The 22,793-nt window shown below is 36.5% G+C and overlaps 1 pseudogene; it reads left to right on the plus strand.

The window, feature by feature from the left end:
- The first annotated feature begins 1,911 nt into the window (after positions 1-1,911).
- On the plus strand, positions 1,912-21,759 carry LOC138806144 (solute carrier family 7 member 12-like; annotated as a pseudogene).
- Positions 21,760-22,793: the final 1,034 nt, after the last annotated feature.

Below are 22,793 nucleotides of genomic sequence, written 5' to 3' on the forward strand. Positions count from 1 at the left end.
TTGTAGGGTTTTAGTGCCACTAGTTCTGCTCTTTGTGCAGATGTTCCCTGGAGGAGTACTTCTGCCCACACTATCTCAGTGTCCGTGGTGACTGCTGTGCCTGCGTACCTTTTTCCATCTCGAATGAAACTGCTGCCATCTGTGAACCAGGTATGCTGAGCATGAGATAGTGGCAAGTCCAACAAGTCTGGCCTCTTTTCCTTGGCCTGGTCTCTCTTTTCATGTTCTCTGTCCTTCCTTTCCTGTCTTTGCTCCTTTGTCTCTCTCTTATTGTAAACCTTTTCCACCACGGCTACTAGATCCCTAATAGACTTTTCACCAAATCAGTCTAGAGCCTGCAACTTTTGCTTTATGTCTGATGAGACAAACATAATCATCTGAGCCGACTCCTGAGTCTCAAGATCATACAGGGTATATTGACTAAAAGCTTCCATGAGCCACTCAAGATATGCTGCTGGACTTTCACTTCCTCCCTGTCTAACATCATAAACCTTGGCCATATTAGTAGGTTGGCGAGCCGCCGCCTTGAGACCTGCCAACAGAGCCTGGCGGTAGACGAGGAGTCACTCCCTACTTTCAATCATATTGTAGCCCCATGTTGGTCAGATCTCAGGAAAATAGGTAGCGATCAGGGCAGGATCTGTGATGGGCGCTCCTGTGCAGCCAGGGATATGTTTCTGGGCCGCCTCTCGGATATGGTTTCTCTCTTCGGTGGTAAAAAGGACCTGTAAAAGCTGACTGCAATCATCCCAAGTGGGCTGATGAGTAAAGAGAATAGTTTCAAGCAAACGAATTAAATTCTGGGGTTTCTCAGAAAAGGGGCATTTTGGGTGCACCAATTGTATAGATCATTGGTAGAAAATGGCCAATATTGGAGTTACTGTTGACCATCCGCATCCACAGGACCTACAGCGCGTAAAGGAAAAACAGCTGCACTAGAAGGGGGGTTGATCCCATGGCGTCATCCAGTGACTGGCCCCTCAGAAACTTTAAGGGCAGGTGCAGAGGGGTCTATAGCTTCCTCCTCCTCTTGATCATTCTCAAGTTCTGCAAAAGGAACCTGGGAAGGGGAGTATGGAGGAGGAAACATTTCTTCTTCTAAGTTATCTCCCTGAAAAACCAGGGGGTACAATTTCTTTTCCTCTTTCTTAGTTTCTTTTTGTAAGTCTATGGGGCTAGATGGAGTGGTGCCCATGGTTTCCAGTTCTGTCAGTTGTACAGTCCAAAAAACAATAAACAGTACAAACAAAACACACACAGGCCTGACAATTACGGGGAAAAAAAGCTTACAAATTCAGATCTCCTGAATTTGTCCGCTGACTCCTGTAATGGGACACCCACGCCCCACAGCAGAAGCAGACCCACAGTGGGCAAGGTGGGCCTTGGAACCCACCTTCACCCCACAATTCACACGGGCGGGGTTCCAAGGACCTCCGACCCACACAGCAGGGTTACCCCCCGCCCCACAAGAGGATCTGGGACGTCTCCCAGTTCCTCCAGGGTTGTCGTCCAAGCGTGTCCGCTATGGCAACCCTTTAGGAATCAGAGCGGCCGTCCTCACAAGGGAAAACGAAAGTAAAACAGACAAACAACTGGACAAGACAAATTAACAAAGACATCGCTGTTTTACCTTTGGAGTCTGAAGTCTCGGGGGTCTTTGGGGGGGGTATCCTGGACGAGTCCCCATTCAGTGACAAAAAAAAGAAAAACAGCTGAACTCTGCCCTTAGAAAAAAATTGCAAATCATTAAATTAAAATTTACTCTCTTATATGTAAAGATGGTCATAGAATCAGTAGAGTATACTGCAAAATCCTGGGGTAAGGAAAGGTAAAAATTTGCAATGATGTGAACTTGTAAAATTACTTTTCCAGATCAAAAAAAAAAAAAAAAAAACAGAGAAAGGCAAAAATATGCATCCCTTGAGGGAAACAGGATTCTTTCATGGAAGTATTTTCTTGATGAGTGTCACAATAGGAACAGGAATTTTTGTCTCCTGAGTATTGGAATACTGCTCACTGAACATACCCTTCTCCCTGAGTATTTGGGTAGCTTGTGCTGTGTTGAACATAAGCTATGCTCTCTGTTTTGCAGAGCAGAGGACACTTTCCCTGTAACTTTTTTCCTCTTACTATTTCCTCAGTCTTTGCTTCATCCATAGGACTGGGTGCTCAAAGCTGGATAACAGCCAGCTATCTCATTCAGTCTTTCTATGCTGGGTGCCCAGCCACAGAGCTACCATAGAAATGTCTAGCTTTGGTTATTTTGTGGTCCATGGGAATTCTTAATGCTCCTAGGTTGATCTCGATGTCTTGATTTCAGACAGAACTGGGACTAAGCTGTCAGTGATTGGGGAAAAGGACAATGTTACCAGCTTTGAGAATGCTTTGGAGGTAGAACGCTTCCTAGTGCCCACAAATTCCAGAAGCTGGTCTTGACAAAGATTTTATGCATATATTAGGATCATCAGTCCTCATCTCTGCATCAGGAAAATAAATCCATTTCCAAGAACCTTGTTAGCATATATAAAGATTTGTCCATGACTTATGTGGAAAGATAAACCTGATTGGTTTGGATTTGAAATAGATTGCTTATTATTGTATTACATAATTATGATTTAACCTCCTTTTGAAATCACTCGTGGGTACTATGGAGAATTTCATTTTACTGTAGGTCATGTGTCTTATTTATATAAACTGGGAAATTTTAGAGCTTTTCAAAAAAGAATTGATATTTCTGTATTTCCAGTTTTCTTTCAGTTGATGTTAGAATTTTCAGGTACTTACCATGCCTGTTACCCAGAAATACATTAATATACTTGTCTTGAAACTATCATAAATTTAAGACTGTCACTCTGTTCTACAACTACCACTAAAACTCAGTCCCCTACCCAGAAGTAACTATCAGTGGTTAGGCATGTGCCATCATCAATATCTATACATTTATGTTGAGAAAATACATTGAATTTTGCTGCATATTTACTAGCAGGATTGGTGACATTTTCCAAGTTAATATTCTACAATGTGGCTTAGAGATGTTTCTATATGTATAAATATCTAGAATATTCTTTTGACTGATGCAGTTCTCTACAGAGTGTTTATAGAGTTTCTCTGATATTTTTCACCAATAAAGAACATGATCTTGCCGCATACGCTGTTGTTCCCCTGTAACCATGATTCCTTCTGACGTTAAATCTAGAGTGAATAATAGGCCAAATAGAAAAGTTCATTGCATTTCACTAGCATTAAAAAGTTATGAAAAACAATATAAAATATTAAAGAAGGTATTAAATATTGAGTGGATAAAACTTTAAAACAGCAGCTTTTGTTGTTGTTGTTGTTGTTGTTGTACTGGTCCTGCGACTTGAACTCAGAGCATAGGCATTATTTTCAAGGACAGTACTCTCCCGCTTGAGCCACAGTTCCACTTCCAGCCTTTTGGTGATTAATTGGAGATAACAGTCTCACAGACTTTCCTGCCTAGGCTGGCTTTGAACCATGATTATATGATCTCAGCCCTCTTAGTAGCTAGGATTACAGGCTTGAGCCACCAGTGCCAGGCTCTTGTTAAACTTTCAATGAATCAATTGGGTATGCTCCCTGAGAGGTAACACACTATACATTTCAGTCCTGAAATGTCTATATGTTCTCAATTTTTTTAGTTATGATTTCTTGAAAATACTGCTTCCTAAATTCCCACAATTTTTCATGGTCCCAGGCAATGAGATACTTTGGTCACTCATATAGATTATTAAGAATTTATAGGTAATAGTACTTTTATACTTCTTAACACATCTTAGTTGTACAAATTAATGAGGCTCTACTGTAAAATTTTCATTCATGCATGTATGATGAATTGGGGCATATCCATCTATCTGTCTGTTTTCTATTGCCCTCTGCTGGCTCATCCACAGCTATACCCTTATAATACTAATCCTTATAGTATCTCTCCCTCTTGGTCAGCTTCCCAGCTGAGCTGTCACTTGAGCCATATCTCTACCCCTGGTTTTCCTGGGTTTTTTTGGAGAGGAACTAGTGAATTTTTCTGCTTGTGCTGCCTTTGAAACTCAGTCTTTCAGGTCTTAGGCTCCTGCGTAGTTAAGATTACAGGCATGAACCAACAAAATCCTGCTTATAGTTGATAGATTTCATCAAAGGTGTTTTCTCTATATCAATTGAGATGATCATAGGAGTCTTGTCTTTGATAATGATTATGTGCTGTATTACATGTGTCTCTAGAATAAAACCACCTTAATCGTGATGAATGATGATGATTAGGTCTTACCATCTAATTCACTATTTGGGGTGTTTTTTAACTGGAAAAATGAGGTCACTGGTATTGAGTAATAATCAAAAAAAATATAGCAATTTCTGCCATTTTTTTCCATTGATAGATTCATTTCCACTTGTCTTGTGATTATCTACTTGTCTGGTGAGGTTTCTTTCCTCCACTGTTTTCTGTTTGCAGTAATCTTTGTCTTTGGTGTGCAGGATTCCTTTTGAATATTTTCTGCAGTTCTGACTTGGTGATTATAAATTTTTCTGGACAGTACTACATTGAATAAGGAAAGAATGCATCAACTTCTCCAGAGAGCATTTCACTGCCAAATACTATATGTATTTTAAAATTCCCTTTTAAATCCTATATGAAATGTTTCTTAATTTAAGTGTATCTTTTTAGAGAAATTTATATTAGGGTAAACAAACTATACAAAGGCACTTATTGTGATATTTAGACATATACACATAATGTATTATAATCAAACTCATTAGGTCTATGTTATTATTTATCTCCTCCCTTTTCCTGTTTTGCAGTTTTTAATGAGTCTCCCATTCAATATAAGCACATGTTGTTAAAGGTCATCCTTTGTTTTCATACACAGCAAATATATTTTTCTTATATGTCTTTATTGTCATAATTGTTATAATGTTTGTCTTCTAAATTTATATAAGCTACTATAAAATGTTGCATAAATTTATTCATTGAGAGCAATTTAGCAGCAATTTTATATCTTTGTGATATATTTTTACATTTCTAATATCAGTCATTTGTCTTAAATAAGAATGTAATGGCTATTTATGATTAGGTCAGGCTTGCTTACCTTGTTTCCCACATTTCTTGTAGATTTTTCTAGTAATGTACATATAATGAAGCCACTATACCTGTAAAAATCTTACTTCTACAATACTCATATTCCAAAAACCTTGTACTCTATTTCATAGTTCCATTAAGCTACTATTGTGTCACTGTCATAGTTAAGCCTCTGAAATAAATTCAGATTCCATAAGAAAAAAAAAGAATGTAATACCTTAATGGTGATCAATTTTATACTCCCTCAGGAATTCTTGGTACATAGGTTTGCTCAACTTTTCAGATTTCTTTGAAGTCATTTTAGTTTTGAATCTGTTTTTTCCCTATTCTTTAAAACATGGATTGATGAATGGCACAAATTTGAGTTTGACCTAACATAACAATTTCTATTATATTTACCTGCTGAGGTTATTTCATTTACACTTTTATAATCACAAGTATATTTAGATATTAATTATTATTTTTCATGCTTTTCCTCATTTAACTCCTCCATTGTAGTATTCTTATTTCAAATATAAATTCTTCTACTGTAAAATATTACTACCTCTTTGTAATTGATGTGTACCTCCAAATGTGTTCTGGCTGCAAAATATTTGTTCATAGGTGCTGGTAAAAGCTTGCCTTTCCCTGTCTTTTGATAAGAAACTTAATTTCAATAAAGACTATTTCATTAATAAAAAAAAAGTTCTGCAATGATTACAAACAAATGTACTTATTGCCTTATGTAACTGTAACCCCTACTCATGACCTTTTCAATGAAATAAAAAATATATAAATAAAAATGAAAATAAATTAACACCAAAAAAGTTCTGAAATTCTCTTATAACATTATCTGATTAGAATAAAATAAAATAGTTAAAGTTACTCAAACTGTTGAAAAAGAAAGAATGTAATACCTGCCCTCACTTGAAAACTTTCCACTTTTTAAATTTTTATTTACTATTATTGTAAAGGTGATATACAGAGGGGTTACTGTTACATAAGTCACGTAAAGACTATGTTTCTTTTTTTTTCTTTTAAATAAGTTTTTTATTGTGAAAATACTATAAAGAGAGGTTACAAAAACAGCAATGAAGAAAAAAATCAAGCCTCTTGTTTCCACCTTGTGGAGTTCCTTTCGATAAATATTATTTTATATGTTTTGATGCACATAGCTATTAAGCCTATGTGATACTCTTTTAAGAATATCCTCCTTTGGCTGGAGAAATGGGATCACATTCAACTGCAGAACTTCTGCATGGCAAAGGACATAGCTAGCAAGATAAATAGAAAGGCCACCAATTGGGAGCTCTTCACTAGCTATATAACAGACAAGGACCTCATATCAAAAATATACAGAGAGCTCAAAAAATTAATCCCCCAATAAAAATCCTCAAAGTAACAACCACCTCATTCATAACTGGACTAAAGAATTAGAAAGAGACTTCTCTGGAGAGGAAATAAGAATAGCCAATAGACACATGAAGAAATGTTCAACATCTCTGGCCATAAAAGAAATGCAAATTAAAACCACATTGAGATTCCACCTCACCCTAGTTAGAATGGCAATTATTGAGAAAACAGATAATAACATGCTGGCAGGGATGTGGCCAAAGGGAATGGTATTACACTGTTGATGGGAATGTAAACTTGTTCAACCACTCTGGAAAGCAGTATGGAGGTTTCTCAAAAGACTAAACATAGAACTCCCCTGTGATACTGCAATCCCACTCCTGGGCGTTACCCAACTGATCACAGACAAGGGCACACTAAAGCTACCTGCACAACTATGTTCATATGCAGATGAATGGATCAAAAAAATGTGGTATCTTCTGTGCATTTGCCCCAATGATCACAAACAAGCCCATACTAAAGCTACCGGTACAACTATGTTTATCACAGAATTATTCACCATAGCTAAGATATGGAACCAACCCAAGGGCTGGGAAGGTGGCTCAGTGGTAGAGTGTTTACCTTGCATGCATGAGGCCCTGAGTTTGATTCCTCAGCACCACATAAGCAGAAAAAAAAGCCAGAAGTGGCGCTGTGGCTCAAGTGGTAGAGTGCTAGCCTTGAGCTGAAGAGCTGAAGGACAACGCCCAGACCCAGAGTTCAGGCCCCATGACCAGACCCAAATAAATAAATAAATAAATAAAAAGATATGGAACCAACCCAAATATCCCTTAGTAGATGAATGGAGCAAGAAAATGTGTGTGTGTGTGTGTGTGTGTGTGTGAGAGAGAGAGAGAGAGAGAGAGAGAGAGAGAGATGTATGCTTGTGTGTGTGTGTATGTGAATTCTATGTTTCCATCAGAAAGAATGACACTGCCCCATTTGTTAGGAAATGGAAAGACTTGGAAAAAAATCATATTAAGTGAAGTAAGCCAGACCCAAAGAAATATAAGTTCCATGGTGTCCCTTATTTGCAATAATTAGGATAACCTTAGCAGCTGAGCAGAAAAGCTCAAAAGCTATGTACATATGACCATATAAAGATGATGATAAATGAAATGAACCTCAAGATATGGACACAAGAGGTTTTTCTTCATTGTTGTTTATAATGTGCTATGTGGGTTTCTTTTGTTTGTTTCTTTTGTGTGTTCTTCCCCCTATGGTATATCCCCTGTTGTCACTGTATTTGATTTTGGCACCTTGCATCTTGTATATACATTTATCTAATTTGGGGAGGGGAAGGTTAATACCAAAATGCTAAAACAAGGACACAGGATGACCCATTGCAACAATGATATTCACAAGTCACTATTTGGGAAACAAACTTTTCAACTTCTGGCGGGGGAGGAGTGGAAGAGATGGTGAATGGAAGGAATAGTACGAGAAAAATAAAGGAAGGGGTAACAATGTTGGACAAGAAATGTACTCATTACTTACTTATGTAACTGTAACCCCTTTGTACAGCATCTTTACAATAAAACAAAATTTTAAAAAAGAAAATGTGGTATACATAAACAATAGAATTCTATGCTTCCATCAGAAAGAATGACATTGCCCCATTTATAAGGAAATGGAAAGACTTGGAAAAAAATCATATTAAGTGAAGTAAACTAGACCCAAAGAAACATAGGTTTCATGGTTTCCCTCATTTATAACAATTAGTGTTATGTCTAGGATTGTCCTCGCAGAGGACCACAGTAGCTCAATAGCTATGTACTTATGACCCTATCTAATGATGCTAATTGAAAAGAACCCCAAGATAGGAAACAAGTGGTTTTTATTGGTGTTGATGTTGTTGTTTTTAATTGTGCTGTATAAAGTTCTTTCTCCCCAAACCCCACTTTGGTTTATCCCCTGCCGACACTGTTTCTTATTCTGGTACCGTCTTGTATATACATTTATATGATTTGGGGAAGGGAAGGGGAATAACAAAATGGTGAAACAAGATGCTAGGATGGAAATGAACTTTACCATTGGGGAGGGAGTGGGGGCGGAATGGGAGGAGTGGTAGAGAAAGTGAGAGGAAAATAAGGGAGAGGGTAAAAATGTTCAACAAGAAATGTACACATCACCTTACTTACATAACCCCTCTGTACATCACCTTTACAACAAAATAATTTTTAAAGAGAACAGCCTCCTTTTGTCTCATTCTGTGTGAAATTATATAATTTATCATTTCCCAATGTACTTTTTATCATCTCCCCATTGTACTTTTTCTTTTACCATCAGCTTTATAGGCACATTCTAGTTACCACAAATGAGAGAAACCATACAACCTATGTTTTGCTGGGTCTGGCTTACTTGGCTTAAAATAATTTTTTCCAACTCTTTCCATTTCCTTTTAAATGGTCCATTTGTTTAAAAAAGTTCAATGAATATCACTATGTTTCATGCACTTACCTAAGTATTTCAGAAATATAAGGATCAGTCTTTCCATCCAAGAGCTCATTAGATTTACAAGAAAGTTTAAAAAAAATAACCAAACCATTACAAAGTTAATTTTAAATGTCATTTTATAGAACAAGCTTTTAGAGAGAAACAAATATGATCATCACAAAGACTAAAATACCAGCTTTGTAGCTGACATCTTACAAAAGAAAAACAAAATCTGAGGATCAGATCAATTACATATCCCAATAATACATCTGCGAGCAGTATATAATGTAGTAGGCTACCTAAAAAGGAAACTCTTTGATCTATCCTAAATATTTAATGTTAAATAATAGCAATTCAGCGAATATTCTTTTTTTTTTAATTGTATTTTATTTTATTTGAGAACATACTGTACAGAGGGGCTACAATTACATGGGCAGGATAATGCATACATTTCTTTTTTTTTTTAATTTTATTTTATTTGAGAACATACTGTATAGAGGGGTTACAATTACATTGGCAGGATAATGCATACATTTCTTACCAAGCATTGCAGCCTCCTCCTTTGTTTACCCTTCACCTCCCTTCCCAGCCTCCCCCCTCCCCCCCACCCAATCATACCCCCCTCCCCCCCCACTCCGACATTGTAAAGCTTGCTTTGACATGACATTTTGTAATTCTCCTTGTTACAACAGGTCCACCTGAATCCTTAAACGACTTGTTTGTCCCCCTCTCCTCCACATGTTATACTGACATCAAATAAAGTGAAAGCGGGGGTTACACTGTGGGGGAGGGACATACAAAGCAACAAAGAAATAATCTTATAAATGCGTTAGAAACACATGCATGAAAGAAACGAAAACATTAAAATACATATTTAAGGGTTCGTTTTCCTAACATCAGATTATCTGATCTTTTCCGCTTGACTCATACCTATACTAGATATTGCAAATAAGGGAAACCATGGGACCTATGTTTCTTTGGGCCTGGCTTACTTCACTTAATATAATTTTTTCCAAGCCTTTCCATTTTCTAACAAATGGGGAAATGTCATTCTTTCTGATGGAGGCATAGAATTCCATTGTGTATATATACCACATTTTCTTGATCCATTCATCTACTGAGGGGCTTCTGGGTTGGTTCCATATCTTAGCTATGGTAAATAATGCTGCAATAAACATAGTTGTGCTGGTAGCTTTAGTGTGGTCTTGTTTGTATACATTTGGGTAAATGCCCAAAAGTGGGATTGCTGGATCATAGGGGAGATCTATGTGAAGTCTTTTGAGGAACCTCCATACTGCTTTCCAAAGTGGTTGAACAAGTTTACATTCCCACCAACAATGAAGTAAGGTTCCTTTCTGTCCACATCCCCTCCAGCATCTGTTGTTGTTAGAGTTCTTGATTTTTGCTGTTCTAACTGGAGTGAGGTGATATCTCAATGTTGTTTTGATTTGCATTTCTTTTATGGCTAGGGATGTTGAACATTTCTTCATGTGTCTAATGGCCATCCTTCTTTCTTCTTCAGAGAAGCTTCTCTTTAAGTCTTTCGCCCACTTATTTATTGGGCAGTTGTTTCTTTGAGGATTTGTTGTTGGGTGGTTTAATTTTTTGAGTTCCAAGTATATTTTAGATATGAGACCCTTGTCCGTTGTATGGCTAGTAAAGATCTTCTCCCAATCGGTGGGCTTTCTATTGATCTTGCTAGCTATGTCATTTGCCCTGCAGAAGCTCTGCAACCTTAAATGCATACATTTCTTACCAAGCATTGCAGCCTCCTCCTTTGTTTACCCTTCACTTCCCTTCCCCGCCTTCCCCCTCCCCCCCACCCAATTTTACCCCCCTCCCCCCACCCAATTATACCCCCCTCCCCCCCACACACCGACATTGTAAAGCTGGTTTTGACATGACATTTTGTACTTCTCATTGTTGCAACAGGTCCACCTGCATCCTTAAACGACTTGTTTGTCCCCATCTCCTCTACATGTTATACTGACATCAAATATAGTGAAAGCGGGGATTACACTGTGGGGGAGGGACATACAAAGCAACAAAGAAATAATCTTATAAATGCGTTAGAAACACATGCATGAAAGAAACGAAAACGTTAAAATACATATTTAAGGGTTCGTTTTCCTAACATCACATTATCTGACCTTTTCCACTTGATTCATACCTATACTAGATATTGCAAATAAGGGAAACCATGGGACCTATGTTTCTTTGGGCCTGGCTTACTTCACTTAATATAATTTTTTCCAAGCCTTTCCATTTCCTAACAAATGGGGAAATGTCATTCTTTCTGATGGAGGCATAGAATTCCATTGTGTATATATACCACATTTTCTTGATCCATTCATCTACTGAGGGGCATCTGGGTTGGTTCCCTATCTTAGCTATGGTAAATAATTCAGCGAATATTCTTTAGGAATAAATGGTTGACATCGTAATTTTTATTAAAACCATATTTTTTTATTTTTATATGTCTGCTGTTTTTCAATTTATGATAATGCTGTAATAGGATTAACTGAGAAAACTGCTTTAAGAAAGAATTTTTTGAACATGTGTAGTATTTATATATAAGTGAGTTTCAAAGCAAACATATTTCAATAGCTAGCACATATTTCTGACAATGATGTCTAATAATATATTTGTTTCTTCCATGCTTCAAAATAAAGTATTGCCTTCAGTGAATGAATGACATGATCTGATAAAGAGCACATGAAAACTATAGACAGAATGAATATTCAGTGTTACTCTTTAAACTTGTCTAGATGTGATGAATTTTCTATAAGGTAGTGCAGATGCCAGTCCTAAATATATGTGCAAATATATTTGCAGTCTTTGCTCCTTGGTTCTATAACACCTATAATGTTATTATATATAATATAAAGATATTTGCCTACCTTTGAGGGCTTCCTTCACTTTCTTATCACTTTCTTACAGGTCAAAAACTTAATTGCATACACATGCATACTTACACACATATAGACACATGCACAGTCCATATTTAAAGAGCATATACTGCAATCACTTAATCATTTCCCACCACTATGTGTAACAGGAATCCGGAATGTATGTAAAAGAATAAATTAATGAGTACAAATGAATTTATAGTAGTTTAAAAGTAGTTTTCTGACAGGCACTCATGACTCGCTCCTGTAATCCTTGCTACTCAGTGTAAGGTTCACCGAAAAGAGACCACCCCATGGTTCAGGCAAAAGGGATTTATTAGGAAGATATTAAACTGCTGTCCTGCAGTACATTCCTTTTTTAATAGTGTCACCCCCTCCCTCATTTTTTATTTTTTTTTGGTCGGTTGTGGGACCTGAACTCCGGGCCTGGGCGCTGTCCCTCAGCTATTCAGCACATGGCTAGTGCTTTACCTCTTGAGCCATAGCGCCATTTCTGTTTACATGGTGCTGAGGAATCAAACCCATGGCCTCATGCATGCAAAGCAAGCACTTTACCACTGAGCCAACTTCCCAACCCCCCCCATACCTCATTTTCTGCAGGTTTTTCCCTCCCAATCCCTCTCCTTCACAAGTTAAATAATTCATTTCCAACATATTGTCTAATGGGTGTCACTGCTGACTTAGTTCACTCTTTGTCTAGGCTGTAGAGAGTTATAGAGGCAAGACTGAAAGATCATGCAGTATACCTAGAAGATGAGTATGTTATAAGTGGCCAAACAGAGTGACTGCTAAAGAGACTAACTTCAATTTTTAAAATGCCATGTTCTTAGCCAGGTGTTGGTGGCTCACGCCTGTAATCCTAGCTACTCAGGAGGCTGAGATCTGAGGATCACGGTTCAGAGCCAGCCCAAGCAGGAAAAGCCATGAAACTCTAATCTCCAATAAACCATCAGAAAATTGGAAATGGTGCTGTGGCTCAAGTGGTAGAGCACTAGCCTTCAGCTGAAGAGCTGAGAAACAGTGCTCAGGCCCAGATTTCAAGCCCCATAACCAACAAAATAAAATAAAATAAAATGCATGTTTTATACACAGGAAAAAATAAGAAAAATAATTTGAGCAGAACAATTCTATCAAAAACAAGCTCACAACTTGTATTTGCGAAGCGAGCCCCAGGGAACCCAGCTGGCACAGAGACACCTAGGGAATTGTTTACACTCTCATTGTTTTCCAGAGTTCAGCAGCCAGTCCCTCAAAGCTAGTCCAACCACGGCTGAAAGGTAATGGATTCTTGTTTAATAAAATATATAACACCAAACCCAAAATGTACTAAGATTTAAACGTAAGACATGAAGAAGTAAAATTCCCAGAGAAAAACTCCATGATATTGATATTGGGAGTAATTTCTTTTCTAAAATATGATTGCAGAAAGTCAAGCAACAACAACAAAAAATTTTATATATATCAAACTAAATCAAACTATATCAAACTATATATCAAACTATATCAAACTAAATACCCAAGAACAAAGAATCTATTCCCTCTCAGCCATGGTTGAAGCACCTTTGAGTGTGCAGGTATTCAAAATGGATGGGGTGGGGTCAAGAGGAAAGAGGTAGATGAAGAGGAGGGAGAGTATCCAATATTAATACAAAATTAATGCAAAATTAATAAGAGTCAAGGAAAGAGTGAGTAGGGCAGAGATGGGTGAGAATGTTGAAAAGGATGGCATTGATCAAGGTATATTGTATTCATAAACTGCTTCGATAAATGGTAACTCCTTTGTATAACTATTTAAAGATAATAATAATATTTTAAAACAAAACAAAAAAGTCTCCATGTTTTTTTCTGCCCACGCTGGTTTCCAACTGAGTTCCTCAGATCTCAGCTTCTTGAATAGCTAGGATCACAAGCAGGAGCCACTGGCACCTGGCTATTTTTTAAAGTATTAAAATTCCCTATTATAAAATATTCAGAAACATAGTACAAGAGATGTTTATAAAATCAAAAGCGAACCTTTTGTAAATGGATAAATAGAAACTGTTATAGATTTCTTCCAAAGAAGAATTAAACCACTGGATATTGAAATGGAAATAATGAGCACAGCAAAGGAAATTTGAGGTTTTTATAAATGAGTTTGCCAACTATGTTAATTATGATTAAATATACAACATTGGCATAAAGTCCTTGCAGAAAGGCTTCTGTAATTTGTGAGAAAATAGAAAATCCAACATCAAAGACATTCTCAAACCTGGCCACATTCTCCTTTTTCCCAATAACTAATAGCAAAATCCCACTAAGGAAATGAAACAAAGAAGAGTTATCATTATCAAACTACTGATAATCCATGATACTAGACACTATGTTGGAAATGAACTATACAACTTGTGGGGGAGGAGGGTCAAGAGGGAAAAAACTAGGAGAAAACTAGGGAAGAAGTGACACTGTTCAAAAAGAAATATATTGCTCACATCTGTAATCTTAGCTACTCAGGAGGCTGAGATCTGAGGATCACAGTTGAAAGCCAGGCCAGACAGGAAAGTCCATGAGACGCTTATCTCCAATTAAATACTCAAAAACCAGAAGTGGCACTGTGGCTCAAAGTGGTAGAGCACTAGCCTTAAGCAGAAATGCTCCAAGGACAGCACTCAGACCCTGAGTTCAAGCCCAATGTTCAAAGAAAAAAAAATGTACTCATTACCTGACTTACTTAACTGCAACCTGTACATCACCTTTACAATGAATAATACTTGAAAATTATTCACCATAAAAATAAATAAAAATGTAGACATCGTTGTCAACCTTTAAGCATTGAGAATTCCAATTGACTACAAAGTAACCAAAGCCAAATATTTCTTTAATAGCTCTAGGGCTGGGCACGAGGCATAGAAAAGCTGAACAAAATAACTTTTATCAGGCTTTGAATATCCAGTCCTAAGGAATAGCGAAATTTTTCATCCAAGAACGGAGGAAGGCCATGGAAGATCCAATAGATCTCTTGAGGAGATAGTAAGGTACCGTACTTACAGGAAAGGTGATCACCCGCTCTACAAGACAGAGAGCATACATCCTAGCCAGTAAGGCTTAGCTGCCCAAATGCCCAGGGGACAGTTATGTCAAGTGAGGAGAATTGCAATACCCTCTTAGGAGATTCAATGTTTCCTGCCCCCATTATAGCACTCTGTATGAAAATTTTCCCAGGAAAGAATCTACTCCCCTCAAAAGTTGTATGTTGGGGCTGGGAAGGTGGCTCAGTGGTAGAGCGCTTGCCTTGCATGCCTGAGGCCCTGGGTTCAATTCCTCAGTACCACATAAGCAAAAAGAAAAAAGCCAGAAGTGGCTCTGTGGCTCAAGTGGTAGAGCGCTAGCCTTGAGCTGAAGAGCTGAGGTACAGCGCCCAGGCTCAGAGTTCAGGCCCCACAACCGGAGCCCCCCCCCACCCCCGCCAAAAAAAAGAGTTGTATGTTTTCACCTGGTCCTGTTTTTCAAATTCTGAAAAATAATTTTAAAACTTCAATTTGATTTATTATTTTTGAACCCTTTGAGTAATTTCTACAAGGTTCTCCTCCAAAGAAGTATTCTCTTGAGTTAATCATCTCATCTTTGATGAACTTTATTCTATGATATCTAATCTGGCTTTGAAAATGATTAAGGATTTGTTCTGAGGACTTTGGCTCTTTCCTTTAGACAACAGTTAAAAATGCTTCACCCTGACATTTTCAGAAGTTCTGAACAGAGAAATTTGCTATGGACGTATATCAGTTACCAGAACAAATTCTTTCTCTTTGCCACCATTGTAAAGTCATTATCTGGAAATAGAGGGGGGAGAGGGGAGGACTTTTTTGCCTGAAGACTGAGTGGTGAATGAATTCCTAGACCTAATTAAAGCCTATCAATTGTCGCAAGAGTCTCCTAACAAGATTGGGGTCAGGGTGCTGGTTGTTGGAAGCCGCTGTCTTTCAGTCCACATGACCAGCATCTTAGAGAATTAATTATTAGAAGGAGCAAACAGAGATAGTGCAACAAGGTTTGGGGCAATGAGCTGCAAGACTACATGACAGGTAGGATATTTGTCATCCATAGCATAGAAAATTCTAGCAGAAATAGTTCAGTCAAATTTAACCTTCTGTGATAGTTCCATTAACTTTTGTATAAACAGAATAACTTGGTTAAACATTTTATTAGCCAATAGAGGATTAAAGAATAAAGTGTTAACCATTAGTATTACATAAAATTACATAAAAGCCTCTGGTATTCTATTCTGTAAATCATTATTTTAAAAAGTAATAATTTATATATTACCTTAACTGTTTAGCCACACTTTGCTTTAGAATTTATTTTTTTAAACATTTTCAAGCTATATGGCAGTATATGCCTGTTATTTCTATATAAAATGGAGAGCCAGGCTTAGAATACTTCTAAAAGGAAGATAAGGGGACAAGAAAACCTGTATGTAGCCAATGAACTATCATGTGCTGTTAAATGATTAATTTTGAAAGTATATTATGCAATCATCTTTAATTTTCAGATTGTATTATAGCTAGTGGCTATATATTTTATGTACAGATCAAGCAAATTTAAGTGCTCTATTGATGTGCAAATAACTTGGGTGCAAAAAGTTAAGTTGTTTATAAAGGAAAACAAATTCTGGAAAGTTTTCCCTGCAAGGCATGCCATCATCATTCAATTTAAAATCTTGTATGTATAATTTTTAAAAATTGCTTTTTACAAAATACAGTAGGCTTATTTGAAACCATTTCAAAAGAATGTATTTGTCTTATAGAAACAAATACATTACGGCTGGGCCTCAAATTACAGATTTACCAATTATGAATATTGGCTCTTAATATAATATGAAGAAAGTTCAATTTAAAAACATGTTAAATTAAAATTTTGGATAGAATTTTGTTGGTGGTGGTGGTGGTCATGGGGCCTGAACTGTGGGCCTGAACGCTATCCCTCAGCTCTTCAGCTCAAAGCTAGCTCTCTACCACTTGAACCACTGTACCACTTCCAGTTTTCTGAGTGGTTTATGGGAGATGAGACTCATGGCCTTTCCTGCCCAGGTTGGCTTTGAACCATGATGCTCAGATCTCAGTCTTCTGAGTAGCTAGGATTATAGTCATGAGCCACCAGCACCCGGCTTGCTTTAAAATTTTGAATGATGCTAAATGAAATGAAAATACCATTGTGGAGGGTAAGCTTCAAGAAAGCAACCACTTTTACAGCATGTCATTATTTCTCTGTTCAAAAAGACAAAGATAATTTAGGACTTTCTGTTTTATTTAGCCAATCAATACACATCATTATTAGATGCTGTGTTTTATTTAGTCAATCAGTCATCTCTGCATACATTCATTATAACTTTAATCCATATTAATCAGTGGATTTCATTGTGATATTTCTATGCATGTCTATTCAGTGCTCTAATGGTAATTTATCTCTTCTGCATTCTCTCACCCTCTTATTTCTTCTTATCCTAAATCTCTTTCTGTTCCCAAATAGTCTTTATTAGTTTCTGATTTCTTAATAGACATAGTGTGAAGTTTTCAAGTTTGCATAACTTGATGGTAAGTACAGGCTCACGAAAGTGCACACATTCTAATAAAAATTGGACAGACCAAAAGCAGAATCTGCTAAAGAAACAGAATGAAAATAACAAGAATAGTATTTCCTACTCCTTTTTACTAAAGGAATGCTTTTAAAATCCCAATGACACCATTTATGATGCATTTGTGTTTTCGAGAAGTAACATACCTGCTAAGATCATTCTCAGAGCTGTGATTTTTGCCCTATCCATTGCGGCTGTGATATCTTTATTGACTAATATATCTTTCCTAGCAGTTTTAATAAGAAATCATCTCTTCAGGTATGACTACATAGAAACCTGAGGGAAATCATCACAACTCTGTATTCAGGAGCACTGGGTGCATACAGAAAATATAAAATTGTTTCATAGACCAACTAATAAAAACACAATGTGTTCAACTTTGGGTCTTTACAAAGAATTGAAGAAAAATTGTAGTCTAAATAGTCTATACAACATCAATATGCAAATGTCTAACTCCTAACAGAATTTGTGGAACAGAAAGAACTGAAGAGAAAAAGCAAGAAAAGGAGAAGGGGAAGGATCTAGACAAAAAAGGAGAAAAGGAAAAAAGGGATGTGATTAGGAAAAATGCTAGAGGTAGAGAAGCAGCCAGATGAGACTATTGAAAGCCATGGGACCATAATTCCAGGCTGACTCAAAATAAAGCAAGAATGAAGGAAAAGTTATGTAAAACACCCTGAACATCTAGGCAGTAGATGGAAGGTTTGGCAAATCTGGAAGGAGCCTTATAGTCAAAGGTGATCATCAGATACAGGTTTTCTAGTATCCCTGTCACACAACAACCCCAGATGGAATTGAATTGAGGTGCACATGGCTTTGGCACAGTGAAGTTGCTAGGACCCTAGGACAATTTTGTTCCTTGTTTGGAGAGACCAGTCATGTATGTCATAGCACCACAGTTAGTTAGCCTTCTCGGGTCTTTTCCTCTGAAACTACACCAGGATTCTTCACATTTATGGGGGCAATGAGGCAGTCATGAAAACAAGAATAACTCTGCAATTCCTCTCAAGGAGTAGACTCATAACTGGAAAAATTCATTTCCAAAGAATTTTACTGATCAAAACTGACCAAAACAAAAACAAACAACAAAAATGACCAAAAGTTACTTCAAATTTTTTAATTTTTCTCTCATTTTTGTAGATACTACTGCTATCACATGGATGGACAGAGTAATCCCTTCCATGCAATGGATCATTTCTTTGGGGATTTTGCTTTCAATATATGACAACACTTGTTGTGCAGTGCTTTCAATATCAAGCATAGTCTACTCTGCAAGCCAGGAGAGACAACTGTCTTTGATCTACTTCATGCTTAATGTAGAGTTCTGCCCAGTTGTGGCTGTCATTCAGACCATTATTTTGTCTTCTATTGCTATAATACCTTCAGATTTTCTCTACTTAGTAAAACACATAGGATTAATGTCCAGGTATATAGGTACATTCAATGTGATAGGTTTACTTAAACTAAGATACAGGAACCAGATCTCCATAGGCCTTCTAATGTAAATCAAAATAAGAATACTAAGATTTTATCTCTATTCCTTTCTAAAAACTGAAATTGGTTTAAGCTATGTGAGTTGATACCAAATCAGACACAAAAACTGAAAAATACTGAATTTGAGTCTTCATGTTTTAGGTCTGTGATATTGATGGAGTTTGGCCAGATTATATTTTAGAAAAAGTCAAAACAGTTTGCTAGCAAGGAAATTAGGTGACATCATTATCTTCATAATTCAAGAACTAGGTAATAATCCATCTGGAGAACAAAACTATCCTTGGCCACAATCATGTGTGCAGCTGACAACTCCACATATATGTTGTTATCTTCACTTTCTACTTGTGTCTTTAATAGAGACTTGTGTCTATAAGTTGTTAAACATTTTCTTTTTTTAGTGTTAAATACATTTATTGTAAACTTTAGACACAAAAATAGATTTTCTAGGCCATTCACATGCACAATAAAACCAAAAAGCTGCAAACTACAATATATGTAATTATACAAATGAAGCCACTCTGCGATGATTACAGGATGGAAACATTTTCTTAACTTAGATTTTTATATATATTGAATTTAAACTAGGAAGACAGAATCCTCTTTGTCCAGCTACTGACTGGCATGGATATTGTTGGTTTCTAGAGCATCAATAAATAAAATACAGCTTCAGGGGTTCAAGATATGGAACAAATGAGTGCTGCTTATTATAAGCTAGCACTGTATCATTGAATATTATAACCAGACCCCATGTAATATTGCTTAAGCATTCCTCCCACTAGGGAGACATAGCCCATCGCGAGGCACAAGCCTGATGAGCATAGACAGTATAAGCTGGATGTTCGCCTCCATTTGTCTCTGTAGATAGCAAATGTGTGTGAAATAAACTATAACTAATCCTGAGAAGCTCAACTGTCATTTTTTCCATTCTTAACCATCTTATAAATATAATCAAGCCCACAATATATGGAGATAATATGGAACATGAAAAATAAATTTCATATTTGATGGCAGTGACTTTAAGGGGCACTTTGGCATGTTTATTAAAAATTCAACTTTCCAGTTCAACATTAGGGATGCTGATTAAATCTGTCTCCACTGGACCACAGGACATACATGAATATTAACTTTCTTATTAATTACTATGCTGAGAAGTCCATTGATCGGAATTGAAGAAATACAAGTCTACACAATTTTCTCCCTTCTTCCAACATGGCTTCCTCTTTGCTCCTTGTTGCAAAGGATAATGAAAATAGCTCAAATTTGTGTTATCTTGTTTATTCAACAAATACTCAGTGAGAAACTGCTGTTTGAGATACATCTTATTTCAAGAAACAAGGACCAATTATCTCTCCACCTAAGATTTTACTAACCTTATAGAACAGTAAGAGACAAAGTACATAAATAGTCAAAAATGTGACCATTTTGTTTAGCATGCTCTTAATAGGCACATTTTTTACAAAGACATTAAACATCAGTTTATTTTATCTGGCACTATTTTGCAAAGAAAGAATCTGAGCATCATACCAATTACATAGAAAAGACTATACACTTTGACAGAGTAAGTTACTGCAAAAAGAACTTTCTTTTCCTGTCCTAAAAATCTGTCCTAGTAAGACACACACACACACACACACACACACACACACACACACACACACACACACACACACACACACACACACACACACACACACACACACGCAATTCAGTGAATATTCAAGGATGGTAAGAATGAATTATTAACATGGTAATATTTGTATTTCAAGCCACACTTTTCTGAGTCAGGTCTTTCTATTGTTTCTTGTATTTGGTGATACTGTCCTAGGATCAATGGACAAATACTGCTTTAAAGAAGTCAGGCACTGGTATTTCATGCCTATAATCCTAGCTACTCCAGAAGCTGAGATCTGAGAATAGCACTTTGAAGCCAACTTCAGGTAGGAAAGTTCCTGAGACTCTTATCTCCAAGTAATTACCAAATAAAAAAACAGAGACAGAAGTGGTGATGTGGCTTGCCTGGTAGAGCATATTCTTGAGCAGAAAAGCTCAAGAACAATACCCAGGTCCTGAATTCAAGCTCCAGGATTGGGAAGAAATAGGAAGAAGGGAAGGAAGAGGAGGAAAGGGAGGTGGAAAAGGAAGAGGAAGAGGAGGAGGAAAAAGGAGGAAGAGGAGGACCAGGAGATTTTATAAACAAATACATTTAAAATATTGATCAGATCCCTAATTCCCAAAAGCAACAATGTTTCAATGGTTGAAATTAGAATAACATCTGATAACCTAACTTTTTCTCCCATACCTGAAGATAAACCATTGGCTTTAGTAAATTAATTGCGCAATTTGTTTAGAAGAATAATTTACTTTAAAAATTACATACTGAGTATATTTACTTCCAGTGTTTTACAATTGCTTAGTCTGACATGAACTTATTTTCCATAAGATAATGTTTTGATGGACCTTTAAATATATTTGAAAATGCATTTATAGTTTTTCCTTTCCATTGTGGAACATCTGTAATGTTCTTTTGTAGTCATAAAGTTTTGTGGACAAAGTCATCTCTATCTTAATTTCCTTTTTCTTTCAAAGGGTGTGGTTGTTATTTGTATTCGGATCTTTAGCTTTGTGTTTCTTTCTCCCTTTCTTACCAATGATTCATGCCCCTAGTACAGAGCATATCTACCAAGGCATCTTTCTTCTTTGTGGACCCCTATGCTTCATATTCTTCTTAAGCAACGTCCGCTTGCTTTAACACAGTCACTTGCTATTTACAATTACGGTTCAATGTTTGCCCTCCAGAAGACCATGATCAACATTTTTGCAGAAAAACACTGATGACAAAAGAACAATTTTGAAAACAAGAAACATGTGAATGTGTAGTAAATATATTTTTTCAAGTTAATCGTAACTTGATAATACATATACTGATAAATTCAAAGTGTCTCATCTTCTGCACATTACAAAACTATGCAGCACAAATTTATCCTTTTTGTGATATCTATTTTGTAAGAAAGAAAGAGAGGATCTCTAAGGATCCAAATATAAAGAGACAAGGAAACATAAATGTTAAGTTACCTATTTTGTCAATGTGTATTGAAAAACTACAATATCCCCTTTAAATGTGTATAATTTAAGTTAAAAAATATTTAAATGTTTAAGGAGATGAAAATATTGACTTCCCCTAAGTTGGTCATTACCTGATATCTATATGTATCTAATGACCACATGGTACACCACTAATTCACGCAGTTAATAATAAATAATGGATCAAACATTTTGCTTTTCTCCTTGAGCTGGCTGCTCAAAGCTTGCTAACAACTATTTTATTCAGTTTTTCTATGCTGGTTGCCCAGCCCTAGTGCTACCAAAGAAATGCCTAGCTTTGTCTATTTTGTGGCCAATAGGAATTGTCTGTGTTTCAGAGGTAACAGCAGTGTCTCGGTTTCACTTTCAGTAGTTTGATGAAGATGGAAAGGTTTGAGAATTACTTGAATGCAGACTTTTCTGATGCCTCACAATTGTAAAGTCCCCTATTTTTCTCCCATCAATGTGGCAAGTAAATCTACTTGTAAACAATTTGGGTAGAATGAATGGTTTCCCAGACCTTATGGGGAAAGAGAAATCTTGTTGCTGTTGTTGTTGTTTTTGATTAAGCTACTATAAATCCCATGGTCATAATTAAACCTCCATGTGTTACCATTAATATAGAAAATTAAAGTTTAAAAAATAAAGAATTAAATTTCTTCAGGGAATTTAAAAATATTTTCAAAAAGAATTGAAATTTTCTATTCTACCAAAGCTTTATTGCATTCGATTCTAGGGTATTTTGAAGCATTTTAGCTATATTTGAATTTCCAACAAATACATTAATATACATTAAGTGCATTTA

This window comes from Dipodomys merriami, unplaced genomic scaffold, assembly GCF_024711535.1.
Source record: "Dipodomys merriami isolate MVZ:Mamm:240054 unplaced genomic scaffold, mDipMer1.0.p SCAF_4, whole genome shotgun sequence".
Taxonomy (NCBI): domain Eukaryota; kingdom Metazoa; phylum Chordata; class Mammalia; order Rodentia; family Heteromyidae; genus Dipodomys; species Dipodomys merriami.